At 46.6% G+C, this 15,000-nt stretch overlaps 1 long non-coding RNA gene across 3 annotated transcripts in view; it reads left to right on the top strand.

The window, feature by feature from the left end:
• Positions 1–15,000, top strand: part of LOC144158650 (uncharacterized) — a 35,153-nt gene that overhangs the window by 3,760 nt on the left and 16,393 nt on the right. The window contains exon 4 of one of the 3 annotated variants that reach the window (XR_013320155.1): positions 4,920–5,648. The exons of the other annotated variants lie outside the window; for them this stretch is intronic. This is a non-coding gene — a long non-coding RNA (uncharacterized LOC144158650). Of the gene's footprint in view, positions 1–4,919; positions 5,649–15,000 lie in introns of those variants that run through there. 3 annotated transcript variants of the gene reach the window in all.

Here is a 15,000-nt window from a genome sequence, read left to right as displayed (position 1 = left end):
ACACGAAAGGCATCGTGCATATAGGTGTTTGGGCAACTTTTGGCTGCAAGACCAAATTGTTTGATGGTTTGACAATACGTTTAAACCTGGATGTAACGAAGCTCTGTTTAACGAATTCCTGGATTTAACGATGTTTTTCTATTCCCCACTGCCAGCCCCATTGAAACCCACGTGTTTGTGACCTCTGTTTGTGTTGCGACGGTTAACCTTGAATAATGAATTCGCTACCCTGATTATCCCTTGTTTTCCGCACTTTTTCTAAAAATTCAGCTGAACAAATGCACTAATTTGACAAACTTCGCCCGCACCGCAAACTACCGTGCGCTTCCAGTGTCAGTTCAGTGTCGGTTAGGGGCTAGCTAGGCCTGCCTGTCGGTTTGTAGTCGCGAGTCTCCACTGCTGTCTGTGGTGTCGGTTCATCGGTGATTAGTTCTGCTGCCAGAAAACGAGAACGTTTGTATTTCCAAGATAAGCCCACAATTTTAAATGCCGTCCCCGCTGGCGACAACAATGAACGTCGCTGCTTGGTACAGTATCCCAGCTAGCTCCTTCTCAGCAATTCTGAGTGCGGCAAAGAGTATCAATAGTTCGCGAACAGGCACCCTTTCAGCACAAGTTTGGTCCTTGAAACAGGTTAGGACACCGAAAAGTGTCGAAAGGAAAGAGTTATATTTAAGTTACGATTGCATACCTGCCAACTCTTCTGAATTTTCCGTAAAATGTACGAATTTCGACCAGGCTTACGATTTTACGAATCTTGCCTGAAATTTTCCGTGTTCGCGTTGCTCTCCTATGACTGCCGTGACCAATGCACTACGACCTGTGGCATGACCGCGGTAGGTGCTTCGCAGTGCAATGACGCGAAGCCGCGACAATACTGTACCGAGTGTTTGTAAAATTGTACATGACAGAATTTGCTCCTCCTGCCTTGTTGCTCATTACTCTTCAAAACTTGCGAATTTCACTTATGGTTGCGAAAACGTAAGAACGCTTGGCACAGAACGTTAATCCTTTTAAACTTGTAAAAAATTAGTGCGCTGCCCCTCTTCCCCCCCCCCAGATCACTGGTTTTATGAATTTGCAAGTCACCAGGTTGGCAGGTATGCGATTGTGAATACAGGGGTAAGTGACCTTGCTTTATTGTAGTGCAGTGCAGTGCAGTGACTGAGCTCGTGAGAAAGCTGCAGGCGCAAATCACGCAGCTTTTTACTGTGTAATAAATCTTTGAAGGGCGAGTTCGTCATCACTGATGTCTAGCATTTTGGTTTCGTTTCTGCTTCATTCATGCGACTATTAACTCAAAACCTGCATGTAATGAAAACCTGTATGTAACGAAAAATTACAAATTTTTTCCAACTTCGTTATATCCAGGTTTGACTGTATCGCACGCATCAGTATACAAAATGTGGGACTGAATAACTGTGTGGGTTACTTTCGCTTCAAGTGAAATTACTTGACATTATGTGAGAGATTGGCATAGCTCATTGCGGGGCCACCCAACGTCCCTGGCACACTCATGGTTGAGGAGCACTGATCTAAGTGAAAAGATTAATGCACAAGTACGTCCCTTTACTCCAGTATGAACACACCAGCGGTTATTAGCCTGCAACATTTCTTGCCTGCATGTGATGAAGTGTAACCTACCTCTTTCTCAAAAGGAGATAATGCACCCAAAAAGATGACATCGCTGCACTTATTCATAGCTGATCACTTAGCTTCCGTATGACTTGTGCTGGGCCTGCATTTGATCCTGTCCGATGGTGTCACTTCCTCAGAGGTGCGTCGGATTTTCAGAGCTAAGGTGACTCTATGCCTGAGATGTAACAGTACAACTCTCCTTTCCACCTTTGACAATATAGGTAAAAACCTCGGATGGCCAAGATAGGATAACATGTCAGGAATGGAACAGTACAATGCTAATATAATTGCTGGAATACGGGACAGAGAATTAAATGACTGCTTTAAGGATGTGTGCAATGTGGCATTGCATTACTTTGGGTGTACTTGTAACCCAACTTTACCCTGCATATTTTTTTGTGAGCTACAAAATATTTTTATGCTGATTGCAGGGTTCGCACAGGTCCTTGAAAACCTTGAAAACCCTTGAATTTAGAAGTGTCAATTTCAAGGCCTGGAAAGTCCTGGAATTTTTACATGGTCCTTGAAAACCCTTGATTTTTCTGGAGAGAATCAATTGCCATGTATTGTGACAAGAATTTAAAGTGTTTGTCATGGATTTTAGGTGTTAACAAATGTAAGGAAACATTGTAACAATCAAGTTTCAGTGTATTGCGCGAAATTACAAGTTTGGTGGATTTTCATTATTACAAGGCAACATTGGGAGCAGGCACTTGTCGATCCAATCTATATCACGATACAATCCAGTAAAAGCTAGCTTTTGTTCTCTATCTTGCATCTAGTCTGTGGACACTTGCTCATTGCATGTTCACTGTGCCTCATACGCTCCATCTACATTTGCTTTTACGTGCAAATGGTAGACGTGTACATAGTTCATCCTGCCTTGAAGCAACACTTGCTCGATTTAATTTCAGCTGATACTCTTGCTGACAAAGCAGGAGATGCAGGCAACATTAACTAAGTTTTGAAATCAAACAGCCTCAGAAAAACACAAAGAAAAAAGAAAAACCTGTAAATACCAGCCATGAAATAAAAAAAAATTCCCCCGCATTTCCCCGAGGGGGAGAATGTGAAAGTGCGAATGCACGGTTGTCGGCCCGCTTGCGGCGCTTGCGCTCGGCCCCCGCAGCCCACCGCCTCGCCGCCTTCTCTTCCATCTCTTCCATCGGGTTTGTAGTATCACGTGTACACCACGCAGTTATCAAGCCGCTATAACGCCGCTGAGTCGCCAACGCACGCCGCTGACGACGTAGTTTGAATGCGTTAAAGATATAAGGCGCGTTACTCACACTGATATCAGCGTGGCGTCCGTGGCTTAGTCGGTAGAGCGTCGCGCTGCGGCCGCAAAGTCCTCGGATCGAAACCTGGCGCCGGATGCTGCTTCTTTTTTAAATATAGAGGAGCACTGCGGACGCCGCCGCCGCCGGCGGTGGATGGTTTGGGGTCGCTTATAAAGTGCATTCGCACTTAAAAACTGGGGGAGCATTTACGGACCCGTTAGCACCTATCTAGATGTGCACTAATGTGCTTAGGTATTGTGCTATAAAAAGCTTTTGCATTGTGTTGGAAAAGTTATAAATAATCCCAGATAAAACATAGATGGGGACCTTGAAAATGTGTTTTCTGGTCCTTGAAAGTCCTGGAAAACCCTTGAATTTTTGCTTTTGAAGCCTGTACGAACCCTGTGATTGGGGACGCAGGTGTTGTCTACATCACAGAGTCAGCGGAACTTTGTAGGGCGGGGGTCTTGCACAAGCGTCAAGTCCCCTTGCCAGTCGATGCCATATAGTTTCTTCTAACTGTAAGGAAACTGGCACTGCAACCATCCACTGGCATGCGAATCATGGGGAGATTGACATTTGCATTACCTGCATATTCTTGGCTTACAATGCTGGAGTGGCTGTAAAAATTAAGGGGGGACACTGCTCTTGAGGACCAAAAATTTGCCAAAAAATCAGTTGTCTGTATTAATTTTATTTGCAGTCTATAGGTACCAAGGAATGTACCCGCAAAATACTATAGCTGTACCGTAAGCATTTACAAAGCTGTCACTAATTGAAGTTGGCTAAATGTCCATTTTCACCTGCGTTTCCAAACTTCATGCCACGACCAATTCTCACGACCAATTTTTTTCCCACGAGGTCAACTGTCGGGTACAATATCTTGGGATATACTGGTCAAATTTGAATCATTTTTGCAGCATTCAAAAGCTTAAGAACAGAACGATGCAATAAAACCACAAAAATACAGAATTTATTATGCAGTTTGTTTTGTGAAAACATTTCTAATTGATGACCTGACATTTCATAGTGTCTACAGCAATTCCAGAAACAATGCTAGAATTGCTGCTGTGGTATAGTTGCACTTCCTGGTCCTTCTAGAGCACAAAGGGACAAAAAGTATTCGACTATTTCATAGGCAGATAATGAAAAAATTGCCTGCAATGGAATGACATAACATGTTACACAACTCTAAACGTAGACTATATAGACGAATACTGACTGCATATTTGTGCTCAGAATATTAAAATACCCGCCGCGGTGGCTCAGTGGCTAAGGCGTTGTGCTGCTGAGCACGAGGTCGCGGGTTCGATTCCCGGCCGCGGCGGCCACTTTTCTGATGGAGGCGAAAAGCAAAAACGCCCGTGTGTACGAGATTTCGGCACACGTTAAAGATCCCCAGGTGGTCAAAATTAATTCGGAGCCCTCCACTACGGCACGCCTCATCGCCTGCGTTGCGTCGGCACGTTAAACCCTACAATCAATCAATCAATGAATCAAGAATATTAAAATACACTTAATATGCAAATCTCAAGCACATTGGTTCAAAAATAACAAAAATGTCTTCAAGACCAGTGTCTTAAGTGTACTAGGGTAGAGGCAGTATGCCATTGTGTGCCATTGTGCATTTACTGCACCACCCTGCCATAAAACACATTGCTCCAGAACGGTTCCTAATTGGCTTTGGCGAATTGAGGGGAAGACAGCTAACAACTCTGGGAAGACCATTAACAGGGAAGACCATTAACAACTCTGAAAAAGTTCCAGCCTTGCTACGCTGGCACCCAAGGACACGTGGCTGGTTCAGAGAGGCTTTTAGACGCATGTCTGTTGCTGTTAGGTTAGTGGTCACTGGGCCCAGTGTCTGCTTGCTAGCAAATTGGCAGTGATACAAATGCGTGTTTGTTTAGTGTGCACCCAGCTTGTGCAGGGATGTGCATGACTGATTTTTTTATTTCGTGCTTAACTGTAACTTCTGTTCCTGCCTTATTTTGTGCCCAGTGGAAACCGGGAGAATCAGTGTGGTTGCTGCAGCTGCTAACCTACCAACTAGGTTATGCCATGCCGTCACCAGGGCCAGCCTCTGTGGTAGTCCGCCAATTCATCGACTCTTCAGTTTCCCTGCTGCAGAAAGTTTTAAACCAGAGCCTGCGGTCATCTCTGTCCGGCATCGTTTCTTTTAAAGGCTGGTGGATAGAATTTTCTGCATGGGTTTGATTAGGGCCACTTGCTGTCTTTGAAGGCTTGTGGTCAAACTGGATCTGATTAATTTCTGGATTGGCAGGAAGAATTTGCTGGGTAACGTTGTCAAGTTTGACGGAAGTTTGGTAAGAATATTGAGGAATGACTGCCGTATATTGCCAAGTATTAGTCGACTCCAAAAATAAGCTGACCCGCCTAGTTTTGACGTCTTCAGAGGAAAAAAAAATCGCAAGCAATTGGTGAAGGAACAAAAAAAGAAGTGACTTTATTTTCGCTGTGGAGGGTCTAGGTCTGGTCATGGGTGCCGTTGTTGAGTCAACGAAAAAAGAAAAATTAAAAAGCAGTTGGTTAAAAAACAACTGATGGTAGAAGCCTGTTCGTCGCTGCCATCGTCACAGGTATCTGGCCCAAGTAGCGTTGAAATTGAGGGCTTGACAAAGGTGTCACGCACCGTGTTGGCAGGTAGGCCTTACCAGGCGTCAGTAACCTACTGTGCTCATGGACAGGTGCTTCACATGGCCAGTGGATGTTTTGGGCTTGTCTTCCTCTTTCATCCACTCACTGTAGAGTGCTTCGATGCAGTCCTTTAAGAGATCGACATATCCTTTCACGATGCTCGTTAAGGGATATGTCAGTCAGCTGCAGCGTTGACGTCATCTTGCCTGAGATAATCACGAGGTCACAATTAGCGTTTGCCCCAGCCTTCTTTACCCATTCCATAACGTGGCCATGGAAGGAGCCCAATACGAGCATGCTCTGGGGCTCCAGCAGCACACTGGGACACCTGCATCACGAGATCAAACCACCTGAGCACAGTTTCATTAGTAAAGAAACCCTTTTCGTTCGCCGACACGATTACTTTGGGCAGGAACTTCTCCTTGGTCGGCATGATTTTGTGCTTGAAAACAGTGAAGGGTGGCAACTTGTGGCCATCTGCTGGACGGCATATTACTGTAAAAGGGTTGTGCTCGTTGCCGTTATTTAAGAAGCAAACCTGACGCTCTCCCTTTTCAGCGACGGTTCTCCTGCTTGGCATATTGAACCAGGCCGGTGTTTTGTCGGTGTTCTGCGGAGCACGAGGTCGCGGGTTCGATTCCCGGCCGCGGCGGCCGCTTTTCTGATGGAGGCGAAAAGCGAAAACGCCCGTGTGTACGAGATTTCGGTGCACGTTAAAGATCCTGAGGTGGTCAAAATTAATCCGGAGCCCTCCACTACGGCGCGCCTCATCGCCTGCGTTGCGTCGGTGCGTTAAACACTACAATCAATCATTAAATGTTGTGTCGGTGTTGCCTATCTTGCCAAGCAGGAACCCTCGCCTCTTCCTCAAGTCCTCGATGTACTGCTGAAAATTCAGCAGCTTTCCACAGGGGTGGAAGTGCTGCTCCATTTGCTTCACGCTGCTCAAATCCGCTTTTTTTATGCTTCGTCTTGCTCCAAAAGGCGGAATTAAACCAAAACTGCTCCGAAGCGGCGCCGCAAAAAGTGAGGCAGCTGTCAGGTGATGTTCAGTGCCAGTCGCATTGAGCACGGAGCAGTAGGCACTCATTCGTTCAGCTGTTCTTTATGACGTGGCGTGTTCTGGTGACCTCACTAAAGGATGCTCAGAGCTTGGAGTTTTCATCACAATTTTGTGGTCTGGCGGCGCAGTTACATGGGGCTTGGGAGTGACCTTAGGGTCGAATGATACATGAACTTTGGCCTGAAATGCAACTTCACCGCACAGCGTGCTGCGCTGTGGTGCATGCATCGGCGCCAGCTGTCATTGCAATTTTTCCGCTTAGTGTAAAAAGCAAAAATTAAAGTAGTTTTTATTGTTAAGTCAGACCCTCGCCATTTCACCGTAACAGGAGTGCACTTGCCATTCCAAGCGTTACATACCGCTGTGCCCTGTCCACCAGGATGAGATAACAGATGGTGCCCTGGCACAAGCGAGATGGGTGGTTCTTTTAAGCGAGCAACTATCTGCGAGTAATCAGCTCCGTAGGTGTCTTGCCCAACACCGCCTGTTTCTTGCTCGGGGGGAGGGGGGATGACTGGGAGGAGGCATGTCCTATGCCCCGTTTTTCCTCCGGGAAACTTTCTGCTTGCGCTTGAAAAAATAAGTTAGACAAACACTGGCACATTTGTTGTTTGGAAGAACACGACACATTTGCACAGTATTTTTGCTGACTTGGGAGCATGTATATTATTTTGTCAATAATGCAATTCATATCTAGGATGTTTTTTTTTTTTTGTTTTTTTTTTTGTTTTCTGAATCATTTAGTTAGTCTTACTTTCTCTGGAATCTAGTTCGGTTTAGTTCAGTTTATCTCCAGTTTCCTCTTAGTTTCTTTTCCTCTTTCTTTCTTCCTCTGTCAGCTTTTTTTATTTGTCTATAGTCTCGTTAGGTGCAGAATGAAGGTAAATTTTCTCTTAGGTGCAAGACAGACCATTTTGCTTAGGCCTTCTCTTGGTTGTTTCTCATGGCTGCAATGGTACTATTTTTCACTTGTCTCAAGTCTAGTCAGGCGCAGCTGTTCGGAGCATTGCTTATCTCTAGTTTTTTCTTGATGATACTCTGTCAGCTGTGATGCATTAATTCTGAGAGCGCATATTTTTCTAACGTGTCGAAAAAGTGTTCTGCTCGGTATTGATCGGATGTTAAGTAAAAGCTGTTTGAATTTTTTTTTTGTGCTTACCAGAAATGAAAAACTGCAAACAAATGACGTTTGGCTCTAGAAATCTGTTCCCAAATAGACATAAACTGTTCCAAAAATCGCATTTTGGTGCCTCAAACCTGTTCCAAAACTGCCGTATTTATCCGATTCTAACGCGCCCCTGATTTTAACGCGCACCTGATTTTCCTGGCAAAAAAAAAAAGAAAAAACTTGCATCTCTGATCGTAACGCGCACAGGACTTTGTGACCCAGACAAACGAATGCGAGAGAAACGGGCGATTTATTTCCCGAAGTAATCTCACTCATCTCACTCCTCGTCGCTCTCCGCTGACCACAACATCTCGTCCTCGGTGCCTTCAAGCGCATTTGCAATGCCACACTTCTGAACGAATGTTCAACCATGGTCGATGGGATCGTGGCCCACGCCTCGCACGCCCATCCCGCGAGCTTCTCCAGAGGTGCACGCTTCAGCCGACCGCTCGTTTTGAACATGTGGGAGCCGCTGCTGCCATTGCTGTTATCAAGCGCGCAAGTGAAACGATTTGGCGATTTGTGCAAACGCCGATAGAAAAGCCTAGACGCCTAGGCTTGCTGTGTCCGAATAATCATTGCTTAAAGCTTTGGCGCCATCTTGAGATGGCGATGACGATGGGTGGGATGAAATTTCCGCTGTTTCGGCAGTTTTGGTTTTGTATCCGATTCTAATGCGCGTGCGATTTTTCGGCCTATTTTTTCGCAAAAAAAGTGCACGTTAGAATTGGGTAAATACGGTACTGCTCCAAAGCTGCTCCAAAACAGCATTATTCCTGCTCCAAAAGATTCAAGCCCGCTTCCACTTCTGTTTCCATCACAGGTCCCGGAAACCTTTGCGAGACAGTTGTGAGACGTCTCAGGCTAAGCCCGTTCCGCTTCATAAAGTTCATGATCCCCTTCTTCGAGATCTTGAATTTGCTTAGCTGTATGTTCAGGCCATTGGCAATGGCCAGCGACTTCGTCTCGACGTCTTCGTATGACACACTCAGGCTTTTGCTTCGCTGCATGTGGACCCACTCCAGAACTTTCTCCTCGATGGCAAGGTACCGTCCCTCTTTTGGCCCGATGCAAACCAGTGCACACTAAGATCTCGTTTTTTGTTGCCACCACCCCCGAACACACGTCTCCGAGAGGCTGAGTTCTCATTCTCCAGCGACATTGCTGGGTCCTTCGGCACACAAAATCACTTTCTGCTTGAATGCTGCTCTGTACTGCCGCCGAGCTAATGGAGGCATCGTTAGGTATGTTGTTCGAGGTCCAGAACTGTCACTAATGCCTGAACCGCACCAGCCCCAACACGAAGACAGAATGCTTTGCAATCGCAACCAAAATTGCAAGCGATCTATGTGACTGGTTAAACAAGGCTCTGTGGTGGCTCTAGTCCCCTCCAAAAACGATTTTTGAGCCGTCGGCAAATCTGCATTTTTAGTGAATGGCAGAGACAACCCCACATGTGAGTCAACTCCGCGTAGAAATCGACAGTCATTTTCTAAAAAAAAGGTCTGCTTACATGCGGCAATATACAGTACCTACTTTGAAGGGAAGCAATGTTTAGAATCCCAGGAGCTTACATGTGCACTGTGTTTAGTGATTTGCAGATCGGGTGGTGTGGAGTCTATTTATTCCCTGTTTGTCCGTTGCTCCTGCAGTGATGGCAATGCTATCTTGTAGCAATACTACTGTGGTGGCTGGTCATTTTCATAAATTTACCATGTCTTGATTGATTGTAGGGTTTAACGCGCTGACGCAATGCAGGCGATGAGACGTGCTGTAGCAGAGTGCTCCGGATTAATTTTGACCACCTGGGGATCTTCAACGCACGCCGAAATCTCGTACACGTGGGCATTTTTCCTTTTCACCTCAATCAGAAAAGCGGCTGCCGCAGCCGGGAATCGAACCCGCTACCTCGTGCTTAGCAGTGCAATGCCTTATCCACTGAGCTACCGTGGCAGGGTAAATTTACCATGTCAGCCAATCCCCGTACGCTCCAAGTCTAAGTGAATGGGGCCATTCCTCATGACATACGTGCCATTCCGTTATTCGGAAATCTGGCCAGATCAATCCCTACCACAAAATTTCCCTTTCTGATGGCTGTTAGTGCTTGGCATACTGCTTCCCAAAAGCACAAATTTTACCTCCGCTTTTGACCTCATTTCGATTTATTGCATTGCATGCGTGTCCCACTGTTTTTATTATTTTTTTATGAAAATGGACTTGCAGCACTTCGTGCTTCAGGCTGCTGTTTAGTCAGTAGCGTGTCATTTCTGTCTTTGCTTGTGGCCAACATCCTTTTGCCAGCAATTGTTTTGGCTGGTGTAAAAGTGTTTGGCCATTTAAACTTGGTACCGCACCAGGATTTTCAGCTGTGTTTCCGGTTGTCGATGACAGGGGCAACTGTAGCTCCGGGCGTGCAGTGGGTGTGGAGTCAAGATGGCTGTGTCAGCCTGGTATCAGCTGTGGTCGGCTAAAGGCCAACTGCACTCAAATTTGGCCTCGACCAAATTTATTTTTAATGTGTAGTAAGTACCACCAAATCGGCTGGGACTCGAGTGGTAGCCCCGTGAAACGCCTCGTTAATCAGTCTGAAGCATTTTAAAAAGGCTCCGCCGCAGACCACGCTGCACTTGCCGGCAGATTGCATGAACAGCCCTGATGCGCCTGTGACGCTCCGGCCAATGGGGGCTTTTTCCTCTGGCCAGCCACGCAGCTGGAAAACCGGTCGAGCTCTGCTGCGAACACTTCACCCATTTGCTGCCCTGTGCGCGCGTAGAGCTTGCACGCAGGCTTGCTCTTGAGCTGCTGACTGTCCGGCTGCTCGCTGGACGGCTGCAACGTCACTTCAATGGCCACACTCTCCTCGACTTCGGTTTCGAAATCGCGGACTTTTGCTGACTGCTTGCGGTGTCCACACGCGTACTTCAGCTGTTGTATTTTGCATCTTGCTTTCTTTTTCAGCAGACTCTACGCAAATAGTGTTTTCAAGAGGTCGAAATTTTGAGGGCAGTTGGCCTTAAAGTGCCCCAGGTGGTGGGTCTGTTAGCACTTACCTTTCAACCACAGCGTCTCCTGGGGTTGGTGTTACCTGGGGAGTACGGAGGACATCCAACTCAGACCTTAACGAACGTTCCTGGCAAACACCCAGTCCTTTGTTTAGCTTCATTTATCAGCTTGGCTTCCTAAACATAATCTTTCTTTTGACCAAGTTGCTTCTGTAAGATTGTTTTAGGTACAGCCGAAGCGTATCTAATGCATTCAGGGCTTTCCGTTTTGTCAGAAGCCTGGAGAGGCAACACTCAGCGACTTCTTGGGAAGTAGATAATGATGGATTGAATGCGTTCAGTTTCTCTTCTGACTTTCTGTAGCTTTACTTTTGCTAGCTGAGCAGCCTTCTCTACAGCACTAAGGCAGGATACTGGGTGATACGAGCATTGCATTCACACCTTTTTTTTTAGATTATTTTCTATGGTTTACTTTAAGAAGATGGTGCCATAGATAGTGCCATTTTTCAATAATTCCACATCTGGTAGGCCCTAATTCACAAAGGGGACTTGCCTGCACGCAAATATAGTTCCTGCTGGTGGTGATAAAACATACTTTGTTTGAAGAAGGATTCAATTCTGATAAAAATTCTAAAAGTCGGGAATAATCCACAAGGGTTCTTCACCTGGCCCTGTCTGAAAACAATGATCTAAATGGCTGTTGTTTGCAAGTGGAGCACTCCTGTATTGTGGCTACAACATCACTGTTCAACAACAGGAACTGTTGAATCTCCAGGGTGGAGGGGCATGACCACAATCCGTCCACTGCAACGTGTGACATGACTAACGTTTCATGCATGTACCAGTACAAGAAAAGAGTATTGAGACCAATTCATCTTGTAGTGTCTCTGAATTTTGCATAAGAGTACACGCCATTGTTATAATTCAGGCCTCGCCCTTCCAAAATGCTCTGTATGATGCTGAACAAAAAGACTTACAGGTGGGAGCCTACTACGAGGTAGCATTGAGTGTGCCAACGAAATGCAAGCATTGAGAACATGAGGAACACGCCTTTCGCAGGACAAGGATGACTCAGCGACTCCCATTCAAGTAGACGACAGAACTTGTTAAGTGAAGGACGTGAACGAAAACAAAGTTGTTACTGTATGGGTTTGAGTACCGTATAATGCGGAATATAGGTCGAGATTTTTTGCAAAAAAAATTGCAGAAAAGTCACCCCTCGACCTATATTGCAGTCATTTGGCAGTTGTCATCTGGCGACCGGGCAGCCCATCGAGCCCATCCAAACCCCAAAGGCACCATCGCCACCATCATCAATCGGACGCGACGCCATTTTTGTTTTGTTGCTATTCTCGCTGTCGGCGAATGTGTGCGTGCTATTTTCTTCTTGCTCAAAATGAGTTTAGGCACTTGGTGCCAGTTCACAGCAGCATTTAAAAGAAAAGGTGGGGGTTTTCCAAGGCCAATGACGTGTCCGCCTTGCGCCAGTTCGGTATCACCAAAAGAAGTGTTGCTAGCGGCATTAGCTGAAGGGGCAGCTCTCGGTATGCAACACTCGGAAGACCTCGCTTCATGGGCGCTGCTCTGTGCACCTGTGGTGCTGTACAAAGGGGCAAATTTTGTCTGCTAGCGTCATGCGAGGTTTCTACGAATGAATACCCCAAGATGTTTGCTGACCGCCTGCACAGACTGGCTGTCGCTACGGTCTGCACACGAGTGTCCCAAGCTTTGCGCTCGCTTCACGATGACATGGTTTTGCGAGTGTTTAAGAAGTGCTGCATAAGCAATGCCCTGGACTGCACCGAGGACGACCTGCTGTGTGGGTGACAGCGAACCAGAAGCAGTCGTCCGACGATACTTCAGACAGTTTTAAATGAGTAATCTGAGACGAAACAAGTTATAGTCTCAAGAAAACAATGGTTGGTACCCACTTATTTTTTTTTTAATTTTTCGGCTAAAAGGTAAGGGGGTCGACCTATATTCCGCCTCGACCTATATTCCGCATTATACGGTACATCTTTGTTCCGAGCTTTATGAAGGGCGAGTCCTTACTGGAAGTTCTCGAAACCCAAACCATATCCTTTCAACTCTTCCAAGCTCTGGAGATGTGCCCAGTCCAGTGCATGCCTGTTCAACCAGCTTTGGCAGGTGGAGTGGGCTGTCACAGCTGGCAAGGCATATATGGTCCTGAAGTGCAGGCTTTACCTCCTGAAGACCCCGTGCGAATTTTGCCAATAATAAACATGTTTATCGCCCTCCTCCTCCTCCTCCTCCTGACCAGCTACATCCATCAAAGTAGCACTGGACGTTTCAGTCATGCGTGAATACGAGTGCTTTCGTCTTACTGAAGTTGGAAAAGCAGAGCAACCCTTGTTCTTCACTTTTGCCTTTTGCAAGGAAACAGTGAGACGTGGTCGGAAAAACAGCAGAGCCATATGTTGAGCTAACACCCATCACGTACTCTTCAGGAGCGGAAGCTACTGAAAAGTCAAAATGAGGCAGGAACAAAACCGATTTACAGGCATCGCTCAACTCAGCGGCTAAGGCGTTGTGCTGCTAAGCACGAGGACGTGGGTTCGATTCCTGGCTGTGGCGGCCGCTTTTCTGACGGAGGTGAAAAGCAAAAAAGCCCGTGTGTACGAGATTTCGGTGCATATTAAAGATCACCTGGTGGTCAAAAATTAATCCGGAGCCCTCCACGTAGTACGGCGCAACTCATCACCTGCATTTCTGTGGCGCGTTTAACCCTAGAATTAATCAATCAATCAACTCGCAGCACTGCGGCTACCCCAACACCGAGACCGGACTTACCCGATTTTAACGCGCACTTTTTTCCTGGAAAAATAGGTAAAAAAATCGCATGCGCGTTAGAATCGGATATGAAACCGAAACAGCGGAAATTTCGTCCCACCCATCGCCATTGCCATCTCAAGGTGGCGCCAAAGCTTTTAGCAACGATTTTTCGGACGCAGGGAGCATAGGCGCCTAGGCTTTTCTATCGGCGTTCACACAAATCGTCAAATCATTCCACTTGCGCGCTTGATAACAACAATGGCAGCAGCGGCTCTCACGTGTTCAAAACGATTGGTCGGCTCAAGCGTGCGCCTCTGGAGAAGCTCGCGGGATGGGCGTGCGAGGCGTGGGCCACGATCCCATCGACCATGGTTGAACGTTTGTTCAGAAGTGTGGCATCGTGAGCACGCTTGACTGCACCAAAAACGAGATGTTGTGGTCTGCAGAGAGCAACGAGGGGTGAGATGAGTGAGATTACTTCGAGAGATAAATCGCCCGTTTCTCTCGCATTCATTTTTCTTGCTCACAAAGTTCCGTGCGCGTTCGCATTACAATCGGAGGTGCAAGTTTTTTCAGTTTTTTTGCCAGAAAAATCGAGTGCGCTTTAGAATCGGGGGCGCATTCATATTGGGTAATTACGGTAAGAGTTGTGCGACGTCATCTTCAGGACTACCGCTGCAAGGCTGAAGGACATGAAACCTTTCAGGAGACCAGGCACAAAGTTTTGTCGTCGTCCACTTTGCTTTGGCGACATCAAACTGTCCAGAAAGCCACACGACAATGGAACCACCGTTAGAAACAAAAGAGGGGACACAGCATTTCGTGACAGCTTTAAAAGGATTCAAGTCACGGACAGAAAGCCAAATTATCGGGATTTAAACTAACGGTTCATCCCTGTGATGGTTATCTTGGGTGCGGGAGCAAGAGATGAGAGATCACTTCGGGCTGACGACAGATTAGGAGACCATTGGTACGGGGCAGCATCGTCACCAAAGCAGCTATGTGTGACTTTGAAACGCAAACGGAAGCCTTCGTTGCTTCTGGCTGCCGAGCCATTGCACATGGAAATGTCCCTCACTATTGTGTGGAGCGGTTTTCAAGACGCAGCGGCAGCTGAGCAACAATGGCAGCATTGCCGAGAGCTTCAGAAGGGAACGGCATGCACGTGTGCCAACGACATGTACAGGGTTCACCCATTCAAGGCAAACCTGTACCTCAGCGAAGATGATTCAAAAGTGGTGCAACAACAGACTGTATTTTTGCGCGTATAACCCGCACCAAAAATACGAAAATTTCAGTGGCAAAGTAGGGGTGTGGGCAATACGCAGGTTTTGCCTTTAGTGCAGCTTCACGGCAATGCACGTTGTGCTGTAAAGCTCCTAAGCAGTAACACTGACT

Source organism: Haemaphysalis longicornis, unplaced genomic scaffold (assembly GCF_048455015.1).
Source record: "Haemaphysalis longicornis isolate Haplotype H1 unplaced genomic scaffold, Haemaphysalis longicornis Haplotype H1 scaffold_10, whole genome shotgun sequence".
Taxonomy (NCBI): Eukaryota; Metazoa; Arthropoda; class Arachnida; order Ixodida; family Ixodidae; genus Haemaphysalis; species Haemaphysalis longicornis.
The sequence above is the reverse complement of the archived record's forward strand: the minus strand, read 5'-3'. Positions and strand labels throughout refer to the sequence as shown.